Source organism: Euprymna scolopes, chromosome 44 (genome assembly GCF_053919585.1).
Source record: "Euprymna scolopes isolate OS-2025 chromosome 44, ASM5391958v1, whole genome shotgun sequence".
In the NCBI taxonomy this organism is placed as follows: domain Eukaryota; kingdom Metazoa; phylum Mollusca; class Cephalopoda; order Sepiida; family Sepiolidae; genus Euprymna; species Euprymna scolopes.
The window spans coordinates 30,829,464-30,854,097 of record NC_136525.1 but is presented as its reverse complement, the minus strand read 5'-3'; positions in this window follow the sequence as shown (position 1 = coordinate 30,854,097).

Here is a 24,634-nt window from a genome sequence, read left to right as displayed (position 1 = left end):
GGTTTGCAACAACAGATGCCACATACAAATACACTACAGCTTCGCTAACAGCCACTCTTATATAGCTTTCAAGTAATTTTTCAGACACATTCAATCGTGATAATAAAATGCTGCATTACATCCTAGGAGCGACGACATTACAATCGCATCATCGTTAAAATTTCAAATGTCTAGACCAGAAATCGTCTGAGTAATTTGGTAGAGACCGCAGAGGTCCAAATTTTTTTTAACTTTGACCCCTATGATGACCCCTTAACATTTATTGTTTTGGGCTCAAATCAAGTTATTACGTTAGATCCATGCCCAAGGAACCTATATCTAAAATGTTAAGTGTTAGACCCAAAATTGTCGGAGGAGTTTGGTAGAGTTCTTAAAGGTCAAATCGTAGAACTTTGACCCTTTAACAGCCAAATTTCCGACCGAAAACGGATAGCAAAGATTTTCCCAAACCTCAGTACCCTGTATATCAAATTTTTAGTCTGTAGACTTAAAATTAGCAGAGTTATTGCGTAGGGAAATGTACACAGACAGATAGACACACAGACACGTTCACTTTTATATATATATATATATATATATATATATATATATATATATATATATATATATATATATATATATATATATACTAGCATTTCAGCCCGGCGTTGCCTCGCTGTTTGGAGGTGTATGTTGAGCAAAATAAAAAAAAGCGGTCAATTTTTTTTTAACTTTGACCCTTATTATGACTCCTTAACATTTATTGTTTGGGCTAAAACCAAGTTATTAAGTTATATCCATGTCCAAGGAGCCTATGTGTAAAATTTCAAGTGTTTAGACCAAAAAATGTCGGAGGATTTTGGTAGAGTTCACAAAAGTCAATCGTTGAACTTTGAACCCTTAGCAGCCAAATTTCTGGCCGGAAACACATTACATCGATTTTCCCAAATCTCAAAACCCTGTATATCAAATTTCGAGTCTGTAGACTAAAAATTGACAGTTATTGCGAAGGAAAATGTACACAGACAGATAGACAGACCCACAAACCCACAGACACGTTCACTTTTATAGATATATAGATAGATAGATTCTAATGGACCATTTTTCGTCATTTTTTAAGTTAGACCGATTTAGGCATGACAAATAAGTACGTAATAAGTTTTTCCTTAAATGATTTTTTTTAGAATCCGCTAGAACGTGCAGGTTATCGCTCCAAACCAGCACTAATTGCCGACAATCAACACTGCTGACAATCACAGACAGTGACTTCCACTAGCTGATACTCCAAAACAATGCGCGACAGTGGAAGCCAGGTTATGTGTGGGGGGTGGGTACGGCCGCCAGTATCGGCTATTTTCCAGGGGCGTCAGTGGCCACCAACAGCAACCGTAGTTTAATTTTTTTTTTTTTGGGGGGGGGGGTCATGCTTCCACAAGGCAACGCCAGTTTAGGGGTCCTGCTAGTAAACAACAACAATAATAAAAGTAATACTATAGAAATAAAGAAAGTTTTAGTTCTGCAAGAAGAATATTCCTAGGAGATCTAGCAAAGTTAATGAATTTCAATAAATATAAAATAGATAAAATACTGCAATCCAATACGTCACGGGCACGTAAGTATCTGCATTCTCCAACATCATCCTTTGATTATTCGAGTGTATTCTAATATTTCTTCATGTGTTTGTGACTATTTGCATATGTATGCCTGTATATACTATAGAAACATATGAAAATTGAATAGCAAAATATGTAACTATTACTCCTATATTATAATAATAATAATAATAATAATAATAATTATTATTATTATTATTATTATTATTATTATTATTATTATTATTCTGATTTCGTTTACCAACGTCTCCCTGGAAAAGAATGGAATTCATTAACAGAGGATTTCCCTCAATCCCAGCTCAAAACTTGGAGCTTCAAAGATCAAGGGTGTTCCTAAGGATGTTGGTTATACCTACAATAGCAGAAGTCTGAAGGCCGCCTAAAACATCGGGGATTCGTAGTTTTTTCAATTGTCCTTCCAGACGACTAGATACTACTCCTAGCGTTCCTACTACGATCGGGATTATTTGTGTTTTAACCCCGTGTATACGCCTTATCTCCAAGGCCAATGGAGCATAATTGCTCCACTTCTTATTCTCCTTCTCTTTAACATTCATATCCCAGGTCTGCAATCCGTCAGTTTTTTTTTTAGACCTTGTCAATGACGACCAAATCCGGACGATTATGTTCCAATTGCTTTGTCGTTATGATACATACCTCTACCTTGCCATCCTCACTTGTTCTCACTTAATCAGGAACCTCCTCAAACCACTTTCCAGCACACTTCATCCCAACCTTCTTACAGACCTCTCAATATATCCGGAGTCCCATGCGATCGTGTATTTTGCGGTACTCTCTCTGGGCTAATCCATTACACCCTGCTGCAAGGTGCGCAATTGACTCTGAGGTTTTACCACAAATCTGGCATTCTGCAGCAACTTCCTCTCCAAGAACCACTTTTTTAACAATCGTGTTCCTAATGCCTGCTCTTGTGCTACACAAACAAAAGCTTCAGTTCTCCTAGTCAGATATCCAGCTCTAAGCCATTGGCATGATCTTTCATCAGCCACTTTTGCTATATCATGGAAGAACCTTCCGTGCATCATCATCATGATCATCATCATTAATAATAATAATAATAATAACATTAAAGATATAAAAAAGGGACTTATTATTTTAAGTATGCAAAAATCACGAGTAAATGTAGTAGAAAGAGAAATGTTAGTAAAAAAGTTGTCCAACTCCAAACAGTGAAAATCCGCCATTTCTATGCATAATTCCATCAACATCTAAAACGACGACTTTTCAATTGCGCTAAAAACATGGCTCCTTTATTCGTCGATTAATGTCTGCGATTCTTATACGTTCTCCCATTACTGATACGCTCGAGGCGATTGCCGTAAAAAGGTGTTATCTGCGTGTCTAATTTCAAGCAAATTATTCATCGTAGAACTAATGGCCGCCAAACGAAGAACTTCCACATCTAATAAACACAAGTTGCACACATTTACTGCTCACAAAAAATAAAAATGTTCTGTCAGTTTTTTAGATTTGTCCACGAATTTTTACGCGAGGCGCTGTCTGTTTGTCGGTCGAGTTTAAATAACATTTTCATCGATAAACGCGTAAGTTGAATAGGCACATATTAGTTTAGATAAAGCCAAAAATCGAAACTCCTGCCCGTTCCACAGGCTGTCAAGCTATGTTTAAAACGGCGCGTTCTTGATCTGCCACGTTTGAATTTGTTCATCAGTAACACTTTAGTTTAAATAGCACTTTTGTTAGTCTGTCACACATATTTTGTTTTATCTAGCACAATATGTTTAAAATGATATATTTGTCTGTCACGCAAAGTTTGGAACAACAGGTTTTTGTTTTGTCACAGTTTTTCAGTTTAAAATAATATTTTGTTGGTTTGTCACACACTGATTATGTTAACGCGATTTCCAACAATGTGTTCTTTTAACAAAAAATTTGCAAAATTTTGTCAGGTTGACGCGAAAAATGTCCAAACCATGCAGAAATTTGACTTCGTTTCTGTAAGAAATTGTAAAATTGGTCCAATGAATGTTCGAAATGTCAATATTTACATACGCAACCCACTGTACCCCTGTTTCTTTTATTTTGTTGTATTATAAAGGATACACATATATAAAGGATACAAATATATAAAGGATACAAATATATAAAGGATATAAATATATAAAGGATACAAATATATAAAGGATACAAATATATAAAGGATACACGTATATAAAGGATACACATATATAAAGGATACACATATATAAAGGATATAAATATATAAAGGATACAAATATATAAAGGATATAAATATATAAAGGATACAAATATAGGATTTGAATGATGATTAAAATCTGAATAAAATTTTAATAGAAATTAAATGTGTGAATTGGACACTGAAATGTTTATATAAACAGCTGTCATCCACTAACCAACGTACGTTGCTATAGTAAGTGATCTATTTTCCAAAGCAACATGACTACTACTCTGTATGCTAACTGACTGGCAAGAACTGGTATTTCCTTGAAGCATAGCAAGATGAACGCACGCAAATTAATTGTTGCTGCCGTGAATTTGCATCATTTCTCTCTTTTTTAAACCAAGTAGACCAAGAAGCGAAATATTTAGGCGTAATGACCAAAGTTATAAATATGTTTGTTATGATTCTTAAATGTGTTTTAGGGGATGTTTTGTTATGTATATTGTAAGAATGTAATTGAAAATTTGTGAATATTTATATAATATTTATAATCTGAAAATGTAGCACAGCCAATAAAAGTATGATGCTAATTTATATTTGAGAAAATAATATTATTAACATTTTTTAGGATTTATTTTTTAATTAAGCCAATGAGATTATGTTTTCGGTTATTTTTTGTGTGTGTACAGGCTAACATTCACATCGTTTGACAAATCAACGCCAAATTTGGTAAAAAATATCAGCGTTGGTCTTAGGTCAAGGTTGCAAAAAGGCTAAAAGTCACACTTTTAGTTATAACTTCAGTCGTGGAGACTCGCCACTTGATTCATATTGTAGACAATGAAGTACCGCATTTTATATAAAGTCGATCTGGAAAAGTTCACTGAAGATTATAATTTTGGCGGAATTTGTTCAAATGTGATAATGGGCGTGATGTACTTTCATAGCAAAATTTCAACCTCATCAGGGTCCTGGATATGACCTTAAACTATATTCGATGGTGAGGCCCCAGCTTGCGGGCTTTGAGGAGTGTAGAGCAACCCTTTAATTACCATTGCTCCCAGGTCCACTCTGACCCGGATTGGTAGTACCTGTTAGGGTCCCAACTATGGGTTAAATAGAAACCGACTTTGAAAAAAATATATACTCTATTGAAGCATTTTTTCTTCAAAATAACTAGATTCAGCATTGGATGACCTGAAAAGGGTTGATATGCCGTAAAACAAAAACAACCTCGTCAGCTTTTTAGTTATTAATATTCCCATCACTTCAGGAATGCTTCACAGAATATGAAAAAAGTAAAACTCGGATAAGACTTTGAGTCATCCTTACGTTATCAGGTGGTGTCTGCAGTCTAACGACTGGCCTGTGTTTTTGTGTGATAATGTTTTCTTTATGACTAGCAAGGAGACCCGACATTATCCGGGATTGAATGAGGATCCATGAATGTTCCAAACTTCCAATACTTTTATTATCATCGAAATCGGTAAAATCAACCGATATTTATACTAAATGGTACAGCAAGAAGTTTGTTCACACTGCATTTCTACGTGTTGGTTTGGTTAGGGAAACAGCACGGTAGAGTAAAGAATGTATTTTAATAGAAAATATTTAGGTATCTTGGAACTTTTAGTATAAAGGGTTATAGTTTTGCTGCCAGTTGGATTGTTTGTTTGGTTAAAGTATTTACGTGAAGTTTGTCGGAGCACATTTCATTGAAGTATTTGTAAAAAAACACAAGGATGCATTATTGCGGCAATAAGACATGGTCTGAAGCTTCATAGACAATGCTCCTGTCCAAGAAATAGACACTAGTGGTTGGTGCACCAATTCACATTCACCAACAATCGACTCCATGGATAGACAAATATTAGCTTTATAGAGTAATAGGATACCGGCAGACGGGAAAAGTTTTCTAGTCTAGTAGAGGGAAGCAATTTCTTTGCAACAGACTTGGCAGCATTTTCTATGTTTTCTGATTTATGATGTGAATGTTAGACAAAGCTGTTTGAACAGTTGACTCCCAGAAAGGATTTTGTCAGTGATTGGAAATGTTTATAATAATTGTTAAAGGAGAGAAACTTTGGTAGCCATAAATATAAGCATCCATTTTTCTGTCTAATTCTCGTATGGATTCGAGGTAATTGTCCAAGAATTTAGTAATTGGCATTTATATATAAGTTTTTGATTTGCATATTATGAATAAATCATGGTGTCATCAGCAAATATACTATCTCCGATACTGATGAAGATGATCGTTTATAAAGATCAGGAATAATTAGGATTCAAGTACCGACTACATGGACACATTCACATTAATGTGATGCTGTTTGGATGTGCTGTTATCGAAAACGACGTGCATCATTCTGTTTATTTACAAGAATCTTATAATAAATATTCGTTCAGTAATTTATTTTTCTTATAAGATACTCATATTAGACCTTGTCAGTTGGAGAAATCAAGTGCTGCCGTCCATACTTCACCTGTCTTATTGAGACATGCATTCAGAAATGACATTTCAGAACGGGATTACCTTTAAGGCTATAATTTTTCGAGTCAATTCTTTTGCAAGATGAAAATCGGCACAACAGATGCAATGTTTCTGTTATCAGTATGTATAGAAATTGTTTTTTCAGTTATTCTTTTTGGTAGTGACTAATGATTAGAATTTATGAGTTCTTCGGAAATTTTAGTTCATCGTATTAGAAAGTCGTAAAACCCGTAGATTCGCACCGCATGTGCATTCGTTGTATTTCTGCTGCTTTCGAAATCGATAAAACCTGATAGACGTTTTGAAATGAAAAACAATATTGCGAATGAAGAAAACGCGCTGCCATGAACGTTTAAATTGTGATATTGACAGTGAGATGACCTGTGCAACAAGTGTGGTTGCAAAGAGTCTCATGCGAACTGTATATGCGAACTTTGTATTTTGTTGGAAAAGTGTGTCAAATCACAGACACTCGAAATGACATTTTAGCTATGAGCAAATGTTCTCTTTTTGCCATTGATCAGTGCAAGTGAGATAACCACCGATTGGCATGAGAAATAATACTCTATTTAAAAGCTCATCCTTCAAGCACTTCGGTTTAACATTCAAACGCAATATGAATTAAAACAAAAAGATTGGAGACATTGCCAAAGCTGCTGCAAAGGTGGGTTCATACCTGAGAGTATCCTATATTTATACAAAGCCACAATTCACTCATGCGTGGAGTATTGTTGCCACATCTGGGATGGTGCATCGACTACTAGTCTCTTTCTCTAAGACAAAGTCCAAAAAATCTAATAAGTCATGCAGTCTTGTCAGGCTCCAACCTCCGTCCCATCGCCGCAATGTTGCACCCATGTGCCTGTTTTACAAGTACTGTGCTGGAAAAGCAGCAACATTTCAACTTTTCACTATTGAGGTTTCTACGAGAAAACCTTCTTTCATAGTTTCTTCCATTAGACTGCTGGACTTTGAAATTACCGTTCTGTTTCCTTGACTATATTAACCTGTGGAAGTTAAATATAATGTAAACAGCTCACTGCTAAAATCCCACCAGTCTCCTGTTAGACATAATTTCAAATGGTAGCTCCCGACGTGCCGACAATTTTGGGGATTGAAAAAGAGTCAAAAACAAACAAAGAGACTGAAGTAATTTTAATTTTTGTCTTAATCCAGGCTGCCACTTTGGAGAGAGGGAGCTGAATTTTCCTCGCATTAAAAATGATCTTGTGCCAGACACTGCCTTTGTGTGGAGTAAAAAGAGACAGAGGCGCGTATTAATGTGCACCCTCCCCCTTTTACTGCAACCTTTTTGTTCAAATTTCTATATAATCTCTTTTTTCCTCCCGTATTTAACATCGCCCCCTTTCTATATCGCTTTTAAAGTCGAATAATAATGATCTAAGCGTCAAGCTGACCGATAAAACTGTTCATTATCGCAACAAGTTGCTTGCATACGCTTTAAGTATGCATGCATGTAGACAACATGAAAGAAGGCGGTCACATTCAGTTAAGACAAAATAACGGCCACGTTTGATTGGGAAGCAACGTGCTATTTCGATTAAAGATTGTTGCCTTCGAACGTCGATTCGTCACGCTTCAATTTCAAATAGAATTTGTGTTGGTCTGTCATGCATTTGAAATAGCCTTTTTATTAGTTTATCACGCTTAAGTTTTAAATAAAATTTTCGTTTTGTCACACTTAATTTTGAAATAGAATGTTCGTGGATCTGTAATGCTTGAGTTTCATCGTTAATCGCACAGATTGAATGCACGTATCTTTAGAATGAACCCCGTTGTTGTTTGGAAATTTCCGAAATCGGAAAATTCTTCTGATTCCTTGATGTTGCTGAATATCCTCCAAATCGTTATCCGCTGTGTCTCGTCTGAAAATTTGGTTCGTAATCCAAAATAATCTGAAAACTTCTTTTTGGTAAAAAAGAAAGCCAAAAACAAATAAAAGAATGGTCTTCTACGATAGTACGGATGTTTTCTTTTAATTCTGCCAAAATAAACCGCAGAATTATACAAAAGAAAGTTTCGTTTCTGATATTTTTTTATTTTAGCTTTTTTTTATATATATATTTAGATTTTTCTGACTACTGGTCTCATCCTAAGTAGTCTTTTAACAACGTTTCGGTCGATGCAACCTCCGACTGTCTTCAGGTGTTTTTTTTATTATTTAACTCGGGGTTTTACACAAAATACTGGATAAAGTACGTGGCAAAATACATTTGTAAAATTACATTCTTCTGGAAGTTGTAGGTTCAATCCTCGGTACGGGTGACACTCAAAAATACAATTGTAAATTGTCTAACACTAATACACAGTCATAGCTGACAGAACGAGAGCATGCTATCCCCGTGGATTAAATAAAAAGTTTCGTTAGAAATTCTGCATAGATTCCCAAGTTAAACAGAAATATTGCCGAGTTTGAGGTTACATCGGTGGAAACGTTATGAATATAAAATTCAAGATGAGAACAGTAGTCCGTTAATCCAAATAATTCTATGCCTATACTCGCATTGTCACTGCTTGTATTATAGAACTAGGATAATGGCTAAAACAGATAAAGAGCGAATAAATTTGTACATCATACGTTTGTTATTTTTCTTACTTTATTCCTTTCCCTCTTATCTGCATGCTCTTCTTTATTTACGTCATTTATTTATTAATATCATATTCTTACTCTTCATATTCTTACTCTTCTTATGCTGCTGTTTCTATTATTACTATTCGCTGTATTTTCCTCTTTCCATTACTTTTCTTCTCATTTATTAATTACCGTAAAACATATGCATTTTCTTAGTTATTTACGCCATTTGTCATTTTCTGACGTTATTTCTTTTATCCCCTTCTCAATCGGATATTTCGGATTATTGTCCAAGATAAGAACAGAAATCCAAAAATTCCCACATGAATAGATTCATTCAACCAATTATCAAACTATAACTTATAAGTTTATTGTAAGGTTGTTTTAATAGCAATTTTGATAATGATTGCATATAAATATCTTTTAAAATATCTTATGTTTAATACATGAAGATCTATTAAGAATTTTAAAGTCACCTTAAATGGTTTTCTATTCCATAGTTTAAATGCATTTAAAGTCATTTAGAATTTAGAATCGTCATGAAGTAATTTTTTCCATCTATTAACAAAAGATTAAAACACCAAAAAAAAAACTTGGAAGTTAACTTGGCTCTCCAAGTGCTTCGCCATTGCTATTATTAGATGAAAAACCTCAAGTTCGTTTTCGGCTACTGATAAATCCACAAAATTTATTTGGGAATTGAAAGGGATTAATAAAATCGAACGGCAACAAAATAAATGTTGAATTTCAACGCTGATGTTACTATTGAGGTTGGCGATACCATTAGACCATAAGGAAAAGCAAGAGTTAAAAATGCCCGGAACTTCATCTGCCATTATTAAACAGCACTGTCGACCAAGAGAAGTGTTCATCAGGTTTGTGTATGTAGTGTGATGATGTATAGAATTGAAAACTGACCAGCGAGTGTTGCACGAAGAGAAACTTTGTGAGTTCACTTAATTTTATGAGCGCCCATCAATCGCTATTCGAGAAAACACTTCATACCTACCCTTGGCTCACGAAGTCAGCAAAACATCCAATAAAACTTCCTGCTCTTTCTTATATATCCATATAGTTTTTCTTTTTTAATTTGGCAGTTGAAAGAAATTATATCGAATGGGATGGCAACAAAGTAAATATTTCCTTGAACTTTTTATAAAATTGAACATTTTATGTTAAAACTATGTTTTACTTTTATTTAAAATTTGTCTGTGAAAATAAAGCTTCACTCTATATTACTGGCAAATGTGTAATTGTGTGTGTGTGTGTGTGTGTGTGTGTGTGTGTGTGTGTGTGTTAGAAATTGAACTTTAAAAATGATGCAATTGTTGTTTTTCTATTTTCTAATTTATGCTCACACCACTTCTAATTGTGCCCTAATTCATAGAGTTTGCATATATTCCAGTGTAGAGCCTGAGCAACTTTTTTGCGCATCTATTTTTATATTAATGCTGATCTAGTATAAGGCATTCTAATATATGCGCTAATATTTCTTCTCTTTCATTACACAATCGGCACATGGGTGATTTTTCATTTTTGTTTGATGAACCTAGTGCGAATGGTGTGCTCATAGGCTGCCATTAAATACTTTCAGTAGATCTTTTAAGATGACCCATCGACCAATCAATTTCAGCTGTTATTATCTTTGAATTTAGTATTTTTAAAGAATACATTGTTTAGCTTATTTTCAAGCAATCTCTCTCTCTCTCTCTCTCTCTCTCTCTCTCTCTCTCTCTCTCCCCCCCCCCAGGTCTTAGTATCTTTTCTCTAATTACTTTATAAATAAGAGTTTCATTACTTTCAGAAATATCTTGAGTTCGACTTCCTGCCTCTATATTTGCCATATCTTCAACATTATTTAAGCCTTGACCGTTTTCTCTTCTATGTAAATACAATCGATCTACGTCTCCTTTCTTAGCAAAGTCTCATAAATTGTAAACATTTTACATATTTTTGTGTCCAAACATTTTAATCTACTTACATTCCAACTAAGTTTACTTGGGGTTTATCAAATGATAGCTACTGCTCTGGCATTAATGGCATATATTATATATTATATTACATCTATGGAGGCGTGAGTTAATTTACTGTTGTATTCGGCTGTGATTTGGTTTTTTATTTCCATGTTCTTAATCTTGTCTGCTCTTTACATATATTTTTTTTACCTCTTTGCTTTCAGCATTCTTTATCGGATCTGTTGTTTGAAGCTTGTCTCTTTTTATCACAAGAATAGCACATTTAGTACCAAATTCCATCATTATGCCATTACTATATCTTGATCGTATTCATTAGGGTATCAAGCTGGTTCTCATTCCTTTCAAAAACTTTACTGCCATCCATGAATGATTGAAGTCCTTTTCTAAGTTCATATCCTGCTTTCACATTCCATAGAAGGTGTATCGACAGGATCAAGTTGATTACAAAAGACAAAATTGTAAAATTATCGCTCAGAAAATTCCTTTTTTAATTAACACTTTAATTAATGCAACATTTTCTAAAGTTTAATTTCTAAAGTCTTCTTGCTGTTTTTTATAGATGTTCGGCTGTGGAGGACTAATCCGAAAATTTCCAAGCATTTGAGTACCCATGAATGAGGCACCAAATCAAATGCCTTCTTATATTCTACCTACACACATGACAAGAGTTGTAGATCTTCGTTTGCAATTAATCACTAATGTTGTTGTTGTTATTATTATTATTATTATCATCATTATTATCATTATTATTATTATCATTATTATTATTATTATTATTATACAAGAAAAGTTTTAGCAATGTTTGGTATATTTCACATTCGAAGTAGCGTAGCAAGGCTGTATCAAAAGAGGAGAGATGGTGGGAGAGGATTGAAAAGTGTAAAAGATTATGTTAGAACTGAGATGTCGTTGAAGGAGCATGTGGTTAGAAGTGGGGGGGATGCTTAAGGTTGTGGCCAATAACGTGGAGGTATGTGAGTCCAAGGCTGATTATATGAAACGTATGGATAGAGAAAGAGCAGAGGAACTGGCTAGGAAGAAAATGCATGGAAGGTTCTTCCAGGATATAGCAGAAGTGGCTGATGAAAGATCATGGCAATGGCTTAGAGCTGGGTTTCTGGCTAAGAGTACTGAAGCTTTTGTTTGTGCAGCACGAGAGCAAGCATTAGGAACACGATTGTTCAAAAAAGTGTCCTAGGAGAGGAAATTGCTGCAGAATGCCGGATTTGTGGTAAGACCTCAGTCAATTGCGCACCTTGCAGCAGGGTGTAGTGGACTGGCTCAGAGAGAGAGAGAGTACCGCAAAAGACACGATCGCATGGGACTCCGGATATATTGGGAGGTGTGTAAGAGGGTTGGGGTGAAGTGTGCTGGAAAATGGTTTGAGGAGGTTCCTGATGAAGTGAGAACAAGTGAGGATGGCAAGGTAGAGGTATGGTGGGACAAAAATATCATAACGACCAAGTAATTGGAACATAATCGTCCGGATTTGGTCGTCATTGACAAGGTTTCAAAAACTGGCAGATTGTAGACTTCTCAGTACCCAGGGACAGGAATGTGAGAGAGAAGGAGAATGAGAAGTGGAGCAATTATGCTCCATTGGCCTTGGAGATAAGGAGTATACACGGGGTTAAAACACAAATAATCCCGGTCAAAGTTGGTACATTAGGAGTAGTATCAAGTCGTCTGGAAGGACAATTGAAAAAACTACAAATCCCCGATGTTTTAGGCGATGCAATTGTAGGTACCACCAACATCTTTAGGAAAACCCTTGATCTTTGAAACTCCTGGTTTGAAGCCGGGATTAAGGGAAATCCTCTGGAAATGAATCCCATCCCTTTCCAGAGAGACGTTCATAAACGAAATCAGAATTATTGTTATTATTATCTGTACCCGGCCACACGTTGATGTGGCTGAGTTTGTCTAAGTGGAATACAAACGCAAAAAAAAGGGGCAAAACGTAAGTTTCTTATGTTTTTTGTTTTTTGGGTTTTTTTTTTACAAGGTAGTTACCACTTATCAAGGCCCGGAAGCCACTCGGTGATAAGGGTTATTGCGTGTACAGTACGTTAGCATTGGATATTTGATAAAGTGTTTTACTTAAGGGGGCGGTTCATCAGAAATTTGTTTCTTATGCTTATGTTGTCAATACAGTTGTGGAAACATGAGTTTCATTTTAGTATGGACATGTATATTGTAGAAAAAAAACTTTTAGCAGATTTAATTTTTGTATGTGAGGATAGTGCATTATCAATAATAATTCGGTTTGAAAAAATGTAAAAACATTTAAAGAATAAACCAAGAATGTGGTAAATCGATGACATTTGCTAAGGAAGAAAGAAATGAGTATGGAAACTGTTTTTATTTTTTTAATCAAATATCCTGCCTTGACAGAGTACAAAATAGACTTCGTGGCTTAGTGGGGGATGCCCTTTTCTCTACCCTGCAACTGCTCTCCCACAGAAGAGACGTTGCGAGCCTATCGTTGTTTTATCGTTATTTCCATGGCAGGTGCTCGTCTGAGCTCCAATCTCTGGTTCCCCCTCGCCAATCTTTCACGAAAAACATCCGTCTAGCTGAATCCACTGTGAAAAATTTCCCCCACTCTATATCTGTGCCTAAATCAAAACGTGGATTCCATGAACAAAGCTTCTTTCTTAGAACTGCACGCCTGTGGAACTCTGTTCCGTCTGCCTGCTTCCCACCGGACTACAACCTGGATGTCTTCAAGTCCAACGTTAACAAATTCCTAATGAACTGCCCCTTAAGTAAATAATTCATCAAATCTCCACGCTAACGTAATGTACTTGCAATAACCCTTATCCCTGAGTGGCTTCCGGGCCTTGATAAGTGGTGATCACTGTGTAAAAAAAAAAAAAAATGTTTATTTTCGCACATTTATTTTTACAAAAAATGGCGAAATATTGATGTTCAAGTGTAACCAGTCATATTTAATGAATTGACATGTCTCAGTAATGAAAGTATTAAAAAAATCACGCAAAACGAGAAAGCATTAAATAATAAGGAAATAGTTTCCGAATAAATTAGAAAATTTAGCTATTTCCCATGTCTTTACGGTAGCTGTAATCATTTTGTTGAATCATCGAGAATTCGGCAGATAACATTGCTTATTGGGTAGTTTTCAAGATCAGTGCTCGAAAAAAAAATAATAATAAAACTACCAGAAGTGGATACGGTTGATTATGTAACGCAATCGAACAGAACGGAGTGACGAAGTCAAGGCACGCAAAACGAAACCATATATTTATTTAAAAAAATACTTTAATTTTAACACTTCTTTTGTTATTACGAGACCCCCCTCAAAAATTAAAAAAAAAAAAACTTATTGGATTATCAAATAAGAAGAGAGTATTTTAATCCGCAAAAATAATTTTGCATTAACACTCATTGTGCTATCACGACCTCATCCGCCAAAATTCTTGTATTATCAAATAATAAAACAAATCTATCTATCTATCTATCTATAAAAGTGAACCTGTCTGTCTGTCTGTCTGTCTGTCTGTGTACATTTCCCTACGCAATAATTCTGTCAATTTTTAGTCTACAGACTCGAAATTTGATATACAGAGTATTGAGATTTGGAAAAATCGATATAACCGGTTTTCGACCAAAAATGTTGCTGTTAAGGGGTCAAAGTTCAACGATTTGACCTTTGAGAACTCTACCAGACTCTTCCGACAATTTGGGTATAAACAATTTAAATTTTAGATATAGATTCCTTGGACATGGATCTTACTAACTTGATTTGAGCCTAAAACAATACATGTTAAGGGTCAAAGTTTTAAAAAAAATTCACCACTGCGGTCTCTACGAAATTACTCAGAAAATTTCTGGTGTAAATATTTGAAATTTTACATAAAGTGTATTCAGAGATAGAGCAAGCTTTTTAATCGGTTTGGGTCGAAAATTTGAGCTACCAATATATAAATGTATGTATGTTTTGCATATCTGCCTAAAACTTTCGACAGAGGCGACGAATTTTCACAAGATCAGTATCGTTTTGACGCTCGACCCAAATATACAACAAATACTGAAAATTTGGCTAAAGACATAAATTCTTCACCTTCAACTGGGTACTTTTTTCGCCGATATTTTCGAAAGTCATCCTTTCCTTTCGATTGTCAAAAGGAAGAGAAATTTGACATGGTGAAATTCCGAAAATAGGAAGAGAAGCTGCAGTTACCTTTATATTTTTTACATTACGCCATCCTTTTTGACGGATTGATCGTTGTTATTTCTTTTGATGAGTTAAGGGCATACTAGATTCACTAATGTATATAATAATTAAGTCATTGATTTTACGCTACAAAACAGAAACTTTCAAGAACTGCATAAATCAACTAATTTTAAGGAATAAATTATAAGATGGTCAACATCATGAATTTTGGAATATAAATTTTTGTAATTTATTATATACATATATATATATATGTATATGTACATATGTGTTTATATACATATATATGCATATATATATATGTATATATGCATATATACGTATATATGCATATATATGTGTATATATACATATATATGCATATATTTGTATATATGTGTATATATAGATATATATGCATATATGTATATGTGTATATATATATACATGCATATATATATATGTATATATATATACATATATATGCATGTATATGTATATATGTGTATATATACATATATATGCATATATATGCATATATGTGTATATGTACATATATATGCATATATATGTATATATGTGTATGTGTACATATATATACATATATATGTATATGTACATATATATGCATATATATGTATATGTGTATATGTACATATATATGCATATATATGTATATGTATATGTGTATATGTACATATATATGCATATATATGTATATGTGTATATGTACATATATATGCATATATATGTATATGTGTATATGTACATATATATGCATATATATGTATATGTGTATATGTACATATATATGCATATATATGTATATGTATATATGTGTATATGTACATATATATGCATATATATTTATTTATGTGTATATGTACATATATATATGCATATATATGTATATGTATATATGTGTATATGTACATATATATGCATATATATTTATTTATGTGTATAGACACATATATATGTGTATATATACATATATATGCATATATGTGTATATATACATATATATGTATATATAAATATATATGCATATATGTGTATATATACATATATATGCATATATACATATATATGCATATATATGTGTATATATACATATATATGCATATGTATATATGTGTATATATACATATATATGCATATATATGTATATATGTACATATATATGCATGTATATATGTGTATATATACAGATATATGCATATATATGTGTATTTATATGTATATATATGTATATATACATATATATGTATATGTGTATATATACATATATATGTATATGTACATATATATGTATATGTATATATGTGTATATATACATATATTTGCATATATATATGTATATATGTGTATATATATGTATATATGTGTATATATACATATATATGTATATGTATATATGTGTATATATACATATATGTGCATATATATATGTATATATGTGTATATATACATATGCATATATATATATATATATATAATAACATATTTTTTGTTATCCAGAAAAAGTGGCTATTTCGTAATGTGTATGTACATGTAATATTTTCTAAATGTATTTAACAACGGCAGATAGAGTTTTTAAATCAGAAGCATCGGCGGGAGAAAAAGGTGTCGCGTAATGATGCCATGTTTTACTGTTGGGTAAATGTTCTTTTATATGGAATATCTCTATTCCAGACTCGCAGCCAATAGTAGTTGGGGGGCTTTGCCAGAGGAGAATTTAATATTTTTAGATCTGAAAATTTGTAAAAATTATATTATGCTTATGTAGCTGATAGCGAGTTAAGGGCGGTGATTGGAAAATGTAGAATTGGTCCCAGTCTCAACTGGTAGCGGTGTTAGGACTAAATAATTTGGATGGAAAATATGAACTCTTTCCTCTGTAGATATGTCAATTGTGATGGTGTTGTTCATTGGATCCAATGTAGCATTTTATTATCACGAGTGAATATGGAAGAAATGGTGGTCGTAAGTTACATAAGATAGTGGCCATAAGGGTAGATTCATTGAGTTTGTATGTGGCATCTCTTGTTGAAAGCCTACGGTACTTTAGTCCGGAGAGAAATTTCTGCAATCAAATCTAGGATAAGTTGAAACTTTCGATATCTTAAAATATCGTCTTCAAAAGAAAGGAGGTTCGCCTGATTTATCATTGTATCATACCGCGGGAGACCTTTTGAGTTGACGACACCTATTATTCAAGACCCACCAAGCTAGCGGGACATCAAATCAACCCTCTTGGTGTTTCTAATATATCAACAAAAGCGCCTTTTTAATTTTACAATTTAAAATGATAATTTAGAATAGGCGGCAACAAAGTAAATATTTACTTTAGCTTAGTAACGTCTTGAAAATTGAACTTTTATGACAAACTTTTGCGTATTACTGATATTTTTTTCATAATTTGTGAACTGTTAATTCTAATACATTTTACTTCTTTATTCTTTTTGTATAATCTTTTAAAAATTTGTGATGAAATAAAATGTTTTATGAAATACTATTTGTTATGAAGTAAAAATTTTTTTTAAATGAAAAAAGCAATGTATAAGAATTTTTTTTTCTATTGCTTTGTGAACGTATTGGCAAAATAATTAAGACAGTTGACCCCATCTATTTAATGTTTCCAAAGTGAGGATTGTATTTTCCAGGATTGTCGACTAAAATATTTTTCGAACACAAAATAATTGGGTCATGACCAAAAGCCTCACAGCCAAATGTCACACCCTAATTAATTTTTGTTTAAATTTCACATGCTAATTATCTTCTTTTGTTTAAATGTCACACCTTATTAGCTTGTTTTGTTTAAATATCACACCGTAATTAATTTGTTTGGTTTAAATGCCACGCCCTAATAAACTTGTTTTGTTTAAATGTCACACCCTAACTAACTTGTTTTGTTTAAATGTCACACCTTAATTAATTGTTTTATTTAAATGCCACACCTTAATTAACTTGTTTTATTTAAATTTCACACCTTAATTAACTTGTTTTATTTAAATGTCACACCTTAATTAACTTGTTTTATTTAAATGTCACACCTTAATTAACTTGTTTTATTTAAATGTCACACCTTAATTAACTTGTTTTATTTAAATGTCACACCCTAATTGGCGTGTAAACTCAATATGAAGTTAGAATATGATTATCTTTCTATATTAAATTTAAATTAATGAGTAATTAGTTCATTTTTACCATTGACATAAAAATTAGATTATTTTTTTAATTACTTTATCAGTTGGTTCAAATTTAGGTAAAGTAGTTTAATAGAATAAATAAATTGTCGAAACAGCAAGATAGTTGAATTATCTTTACAAATCCTTTTCCTTTTAATTATTTAACCGTGATATTTGATGAGCGAGTGCTTGAGCCGACGCACGTTTTAGCTCATCCCTCTTTATGCGACACAGCGAGGGACGTGTTTAAATAGTAAGTTTAAATCAAATTTTTAAAGGTCAGTAGTCCTCACCGAGGAAGTCAACAAACTCGCATGACTCCTGGCTGAAGAATTCTTTCTCCTAGCTGGCGAGATTACACGGAGGAAAGATATGCCCGACGTGCTATCCCCATGGACCGCTCAATGTGATTAGACGAAGCAAGAAGAACTGTCTCTTTGTATGCATCATTCTCTCTCCTCTCTCTATATAGATATATATTTCTTTATCAATCGCTCTCTCCTATCTCTGTCTCTGTCTCTGGATCTCTCTCTCTCTCTCTCTCTCTCTCCCTCCCCCTCTCCTTCTCTCTCTCTCCCTCTCTCTCTCTCTCTCTCTCTCTGCATCATGTGTATACAAGTGAACTGTCTCCCTGGCATTTTTTGTGGCTTTGTGTATACCAAACTCATTTTATAAACATCGGTTTCCAAGTGTGTCAGCAAGCAAACAACAAACTGGTTCATGACGACGACGACTACGCGGATGCATAACGGTTTGGGCAGCCATCACTAAGTGAAAGTGTAACATTTGTTAGCACAGGTTCGAATCCTGATCGGATCTCATATACGATTGTCAGAGAACTTTTCTACTTTAATAGCTTATTTTTTTTAACTGCAGGCCTTTTGTAATTCCCTCTACACACCCAGTTTCCTTGACATGCAAAAATTTAAATGTAATATGAACAAATATCATGCTGCACAACTCCCCACTTAAAATGTCCCAAATAAATCTAGTGTCTAATCCTCAGTAGTCCCTTACGTCTTTGCTGTGATTCAAATTTTAAAGCATCATTACATTTTTCCAACAAATTCTGGTTTCAAGACACCAAATTCCAAAACAGATGAATGCATTGAAGAAAAAAAAAAAAAAAAAAATGGATACAATATCGACTTTCAAAATAGCGGATATAATAATGAAGAATATGATAAAATTAGTAATCATTTCAAAAATAACAATATGAAATCGTTAAATAATGAAGAAACTCGTAATCACACAATAACGCTTTCAGGTGTTGTCCATTGTCTCTGAGACAGATTAACTCACATAAATATAATTTTTACAAATATTAACAATTTTTTTTATATCTACAGACACTAGTGTTTCAGGCTTACGCAATCATCAGTGTGGTAAGTAATAATTACTGCTGGTCGAGAGATTCGAACTCAGTCTAAAAGCAACCATTGACTCCTAGGGTAGCATCATTACCTCACCGACAATTAACAAATAATAATTAAAGGAAATAAGGTTCCATATCACCAACAACGACCGTAAGTTAAGCAGTTTTTAGTAGAATGTAAAGTTTGTAACATAACCAATATGAAGTAATTATTCGCCAAAAATAAGAAATAATGTGTGTATGTTTTATTAATGTTTCATTATCTTCTCTTTGGCACAAACGAAAACAATTTAATCACTTCGATATATAATAAGGTAAACAAACGAATAAAACAAAAATATTCATCCGGAATATTTTTTTTCTTTCTTTATAATGATTTTATATATTTATAATTATTGGAATTCAAATTTTAATGTTTATAAGGCAGAAGATAGCTTTGTTCTTTGCAGTACAAATGTTTAAGTTTGTAAAAAGCTATTGTAACTATTATGTATATATATATATATATATATATATATATATATATATATATATGAGAGAAAGAGAGAAATAAATGCAAATATAAATATAAACATTATCTTAAAATTTGATCCTATCAAGATAATCAAAAAGTAAAAAAATAGAAAAAATAGATAAAGTAAATAAAATTAAATAAATCACAATATTTATTGATTCATCAAATTTTATAAAGAAATAAGAGAAATCGAAATGTTTAATTCATGAATTTTCAAAGATAAACACTTGTCGTCCCAGGATAAACTACTTATCAAAATTACTGATAAGCACAAATTTGAAAAAAAAAATTAAATATCTTTTTTGGTTTCGAAAAGGCATTTTAAGTAAAATAATTAAAATCAATAAATCAATTCATTCATGAAAAAGTAATCCTGGATTGAAGTCAAATTCATGGAATACCGATATGTCTATGTCATTATTGTCAGTAGTTTGTTAACGTGCTTATCCATTAATTCTATTTCATAACGACTCAATCTTATATATAAGATATATATATATATATATATATATATATATATATATATATATATATATATATATATATATATATAGTTGTTTTGGAAAAAGAAATCAAGCAGGGTGCTCAATTATAAGGAAAATCCGAAAAATAAGAGCGTATTTATATTTTTTGTACAGAAAGTTGTTAGATGAGACAAGTCATTTGGTACCGTCGGTTCCAAGCCCGATAATTAGGACCGTTTTAGATACCCATATCAAGCTCTCTTCAGCCAATACCCATCATCAGAGATGAGTGTATATATATATATATATATATATATATATATATATATATATATATATATATATATATATACTCATAATATCTTTTATTTATGTTTATGTCATATATATCAAATCCCAAAACACTGTTTCGTACTATCACATTGCTGCAGTGTAGATCGACAAGTCATTCCAGTTGGAATTAAAGCTTTATCTTTTGTTGGCAGTTTACACCTTTATCCATTGCGCTATCGGTACGAAGTCGAAATCTCAATGTCTACGTAAACACTATCCGCTATTAACGATTATTTTATGACGAATATTTATTTTTCTATACATCTATATATATAGAAACACATCTTTTTATATATATAGCAACACATCTTTTTATATATATAGCAACACATCTTTTTATATGTATAGAAACACATCTTTTTATATATATAGCAACACATCTTTTTATATATATAGCAACACATCTTTTTATATATATAGCAACACATCTTTTTATATGTATAGAAACACATCTTTTTATATATATATAGCAACACATCTTTTTATATATATAGCAACACATCTTTTTATATGTATAGAAACACATCTTTTTATATATATAGCAACACATCTTTTTATATATATAGCAACACATCTTTTTATATATATAGCAACACATCTTTTTATATATATAGCAACACATCTTTTTATATATATAGCAACACATCTTTTTATATATATAGCAACACATCTTTTTATATATATAGCAACACATCTTTTTATATATATAGCAACACATCTTTTTATATATATAGCAACACATCTTTTTATATATATAGCAACACATCTTTTTATATATATAGAAACACATCTTTCATAAAAAAGGCTGTACGTCGTCAAGTGTAAATAGCATGTGTGATATTTTATTGCTTGTATTTCATTATTTAAAAGTGTTTATTATTTTAGTTTTGTTTTTTTGTTGTTTTTTTTTTCGATTGATTTGAGGCAGGTAGGTTTCGGTTGTTTTTGCGTGGAGTGCATTTCTCGTCCGCTTCATCGCAACTTTCTTCTTCCACTCTGGCACGCATCTGCGCGTTGCGCACTATATATATATATATATATATATATATGTGTGTGTGTGTGTGTGTGTGTGTGTGTTAGTGGAATGTTATATTTTTGTAAATAGTAAAAAATAGTTTCAGAGTGTGCATAAATAAAAATCATTTTCTATCAAGATTATTTTTTATGTAAATAGTAAACACATGCGTATATGCAATTGCATCTTGTTGGTTGCAGCAGGAATATAAATATGAGCGTATATATATATATATATATATATATATATATATATATATATATATATATATATATATATATATATACTGGACTAATCCTTAGAAGATGAACGCACCTTAGTACATTGCACAATAGAAAAACGGATAAATAGATTAAAAAAGAAAAAACAACTTAGATATCAGACAGGTTCAAGAGTATCTTTATTTTAAACAACAGTAGCCAAATCGATTCTTACAAATCCAAAGAATTTCAGAATACATTGTACTATCATAATAGATATTTTCCTTCTCTCTTGTTTATTTCATCTCCCCTCCTTTTCAACTTTTGCTTCATTTAATTATCTTTAATTTAGATATCTATTTCTCCTAACACTGGATACTTATTTACATCATACACCTTTCTAGTCATTGTCTCAAATATTCATGTACGGACAAAGGGTGTAAGAAGACAACGTTTTCAGTTTACGTATATGTGTGTGTGTGCATATATATGTGTGTGTGTGCATATATATGTGGGGGTGCATATATGTGTGTGTGTGTGTGTGCATATATATGTGGGGGTGCATATATGTGTGTGTGGGTGTGTATATGTGTGGGTGCATATATATATATATGTGTGTGTATATAAATATGCATATATATGTATATATTTTTACATATATATATATATATACGAATATATATGCATGTGTGTATACATGTATATATATATGTATTGATTCATATATGTTTATGTATATATGTGTGTGTGTTTTATATATGTGAAAAATTTGAAAATTCGTTATAGATGTATATATATATATACGTATGTATTTATGTATATACATGTATATGTATGTATTTATGTATATACATACGTATGTATTTATGTATATATATACATATGTATTTATGTGTATATATATATATTATATACGTATATATATATACGTATGTATTTATGTATTATGCATTTTATACGTATGTATTTATTTGTGTATATATATATGTATTTATGTATATATATACGTATGTATTTATGCATGTATATATATATATATACATATATATATATATATATATATATATATATATATATACGTATGTATTTATGTAAAAAAAAATCCAAGCGTCTGTAAATCATATTAATTGGACTGTTGTTTTTCGTTGATTCATACGTTGACTTATTTGGCAAATTATGTGTGAATTTGGCAACACGATCATAATCATTATCATGTACTGCATATGTGTGAGTCTAAAACAACTTTTTATTTTATAAACAAAGGAAGGAGGAAAATATCAGGAAGGAAAAGGAGCAAAATCGATTCAGCCGCTGATCACTTACTATGTATGACTTTTGGAATGTTCCTTCATGTGTATTTTACATGTATATGTGTGTGTACGTATGTATAGGCATATGTATGTATGTATGGTCGTATTTGTGTGCCTCTACGTGATTATGGTTGCATCTGTGTACACATGCATGCGTATTTTGGCGTACATCTGTATGTACGTATGTGTTTATTGTCATGTGTATGTGGGGTGGAGAGGGCTCCCGTACGCAACCCCTCTAGGAGAAGCAAATCTTAGATTTAAAAAAAAAAAAAAAAAAAAAAAAAAACACACACAAAGCGGGAAACCAGTACCTGGATTAGCTGGTCCGCAGTCTGACTTGTTGTTGGCTATCTTGCTCTTGCTTGTTGTTGGATGTCAACATTATGAACCGAGAGAGAGATTTAGCTGTCGTACAAAGCTAAAACTCTGTAACATTATCTGTGTATAGATACTCCCTCAGCCATGGAAAAGTTGTGACGCGTGTAAGCCTGAAATGCTGGAAGCATGTAATAATTGATCTGCCATCATTATATGTATATATGTACGTATAGGTGTATGTATGCTTATGTACAGGTGTATGTATATGTGTGTATATCTATGTGTATATGTATGTATATGCGTATATATATTGTTTCTATGTATATGTATATATGCATTTGTGTATGTGCATATATGCATGTGTGTGTATGTGTATATTTTAATGTGTGTATGTATGTGCATGTTTGTGTATGAGTGCATATTTATGCATGTGTATTTATATGCAGGTAAGTGTATGTATGTATATATATATATATATGCATATGTGTACATATGTGTATATGTATTTGTATATGTGTGTGTATTTTTATGTATGTACATGTGTATGTGTGTGTATGTATGTATAGGTATGTGTATTATGCATTGTGTATATATATGTATATATATGTGCATGTGTACAGATATGTATGTGTGTATGTATACATTTGCATTTATATATATATATATATATATATGCCATTGACCGTCTTGTGTATGTTTATGTATGTATATGTATGTGTATTATGTATTGTGTATGTATGCATGCATATGTGTGTGTTATATGTGTGTATTTGTATGTATGTGTATATATGTATGTATGTGTGCATATGTATATATATATATATATATATATATATATATATATATATATATATATACACTAATGACCGTCTTCAGTGTCATGTCTGTTTGAGAGTGTGAATTTTGCCGGCAGGACTA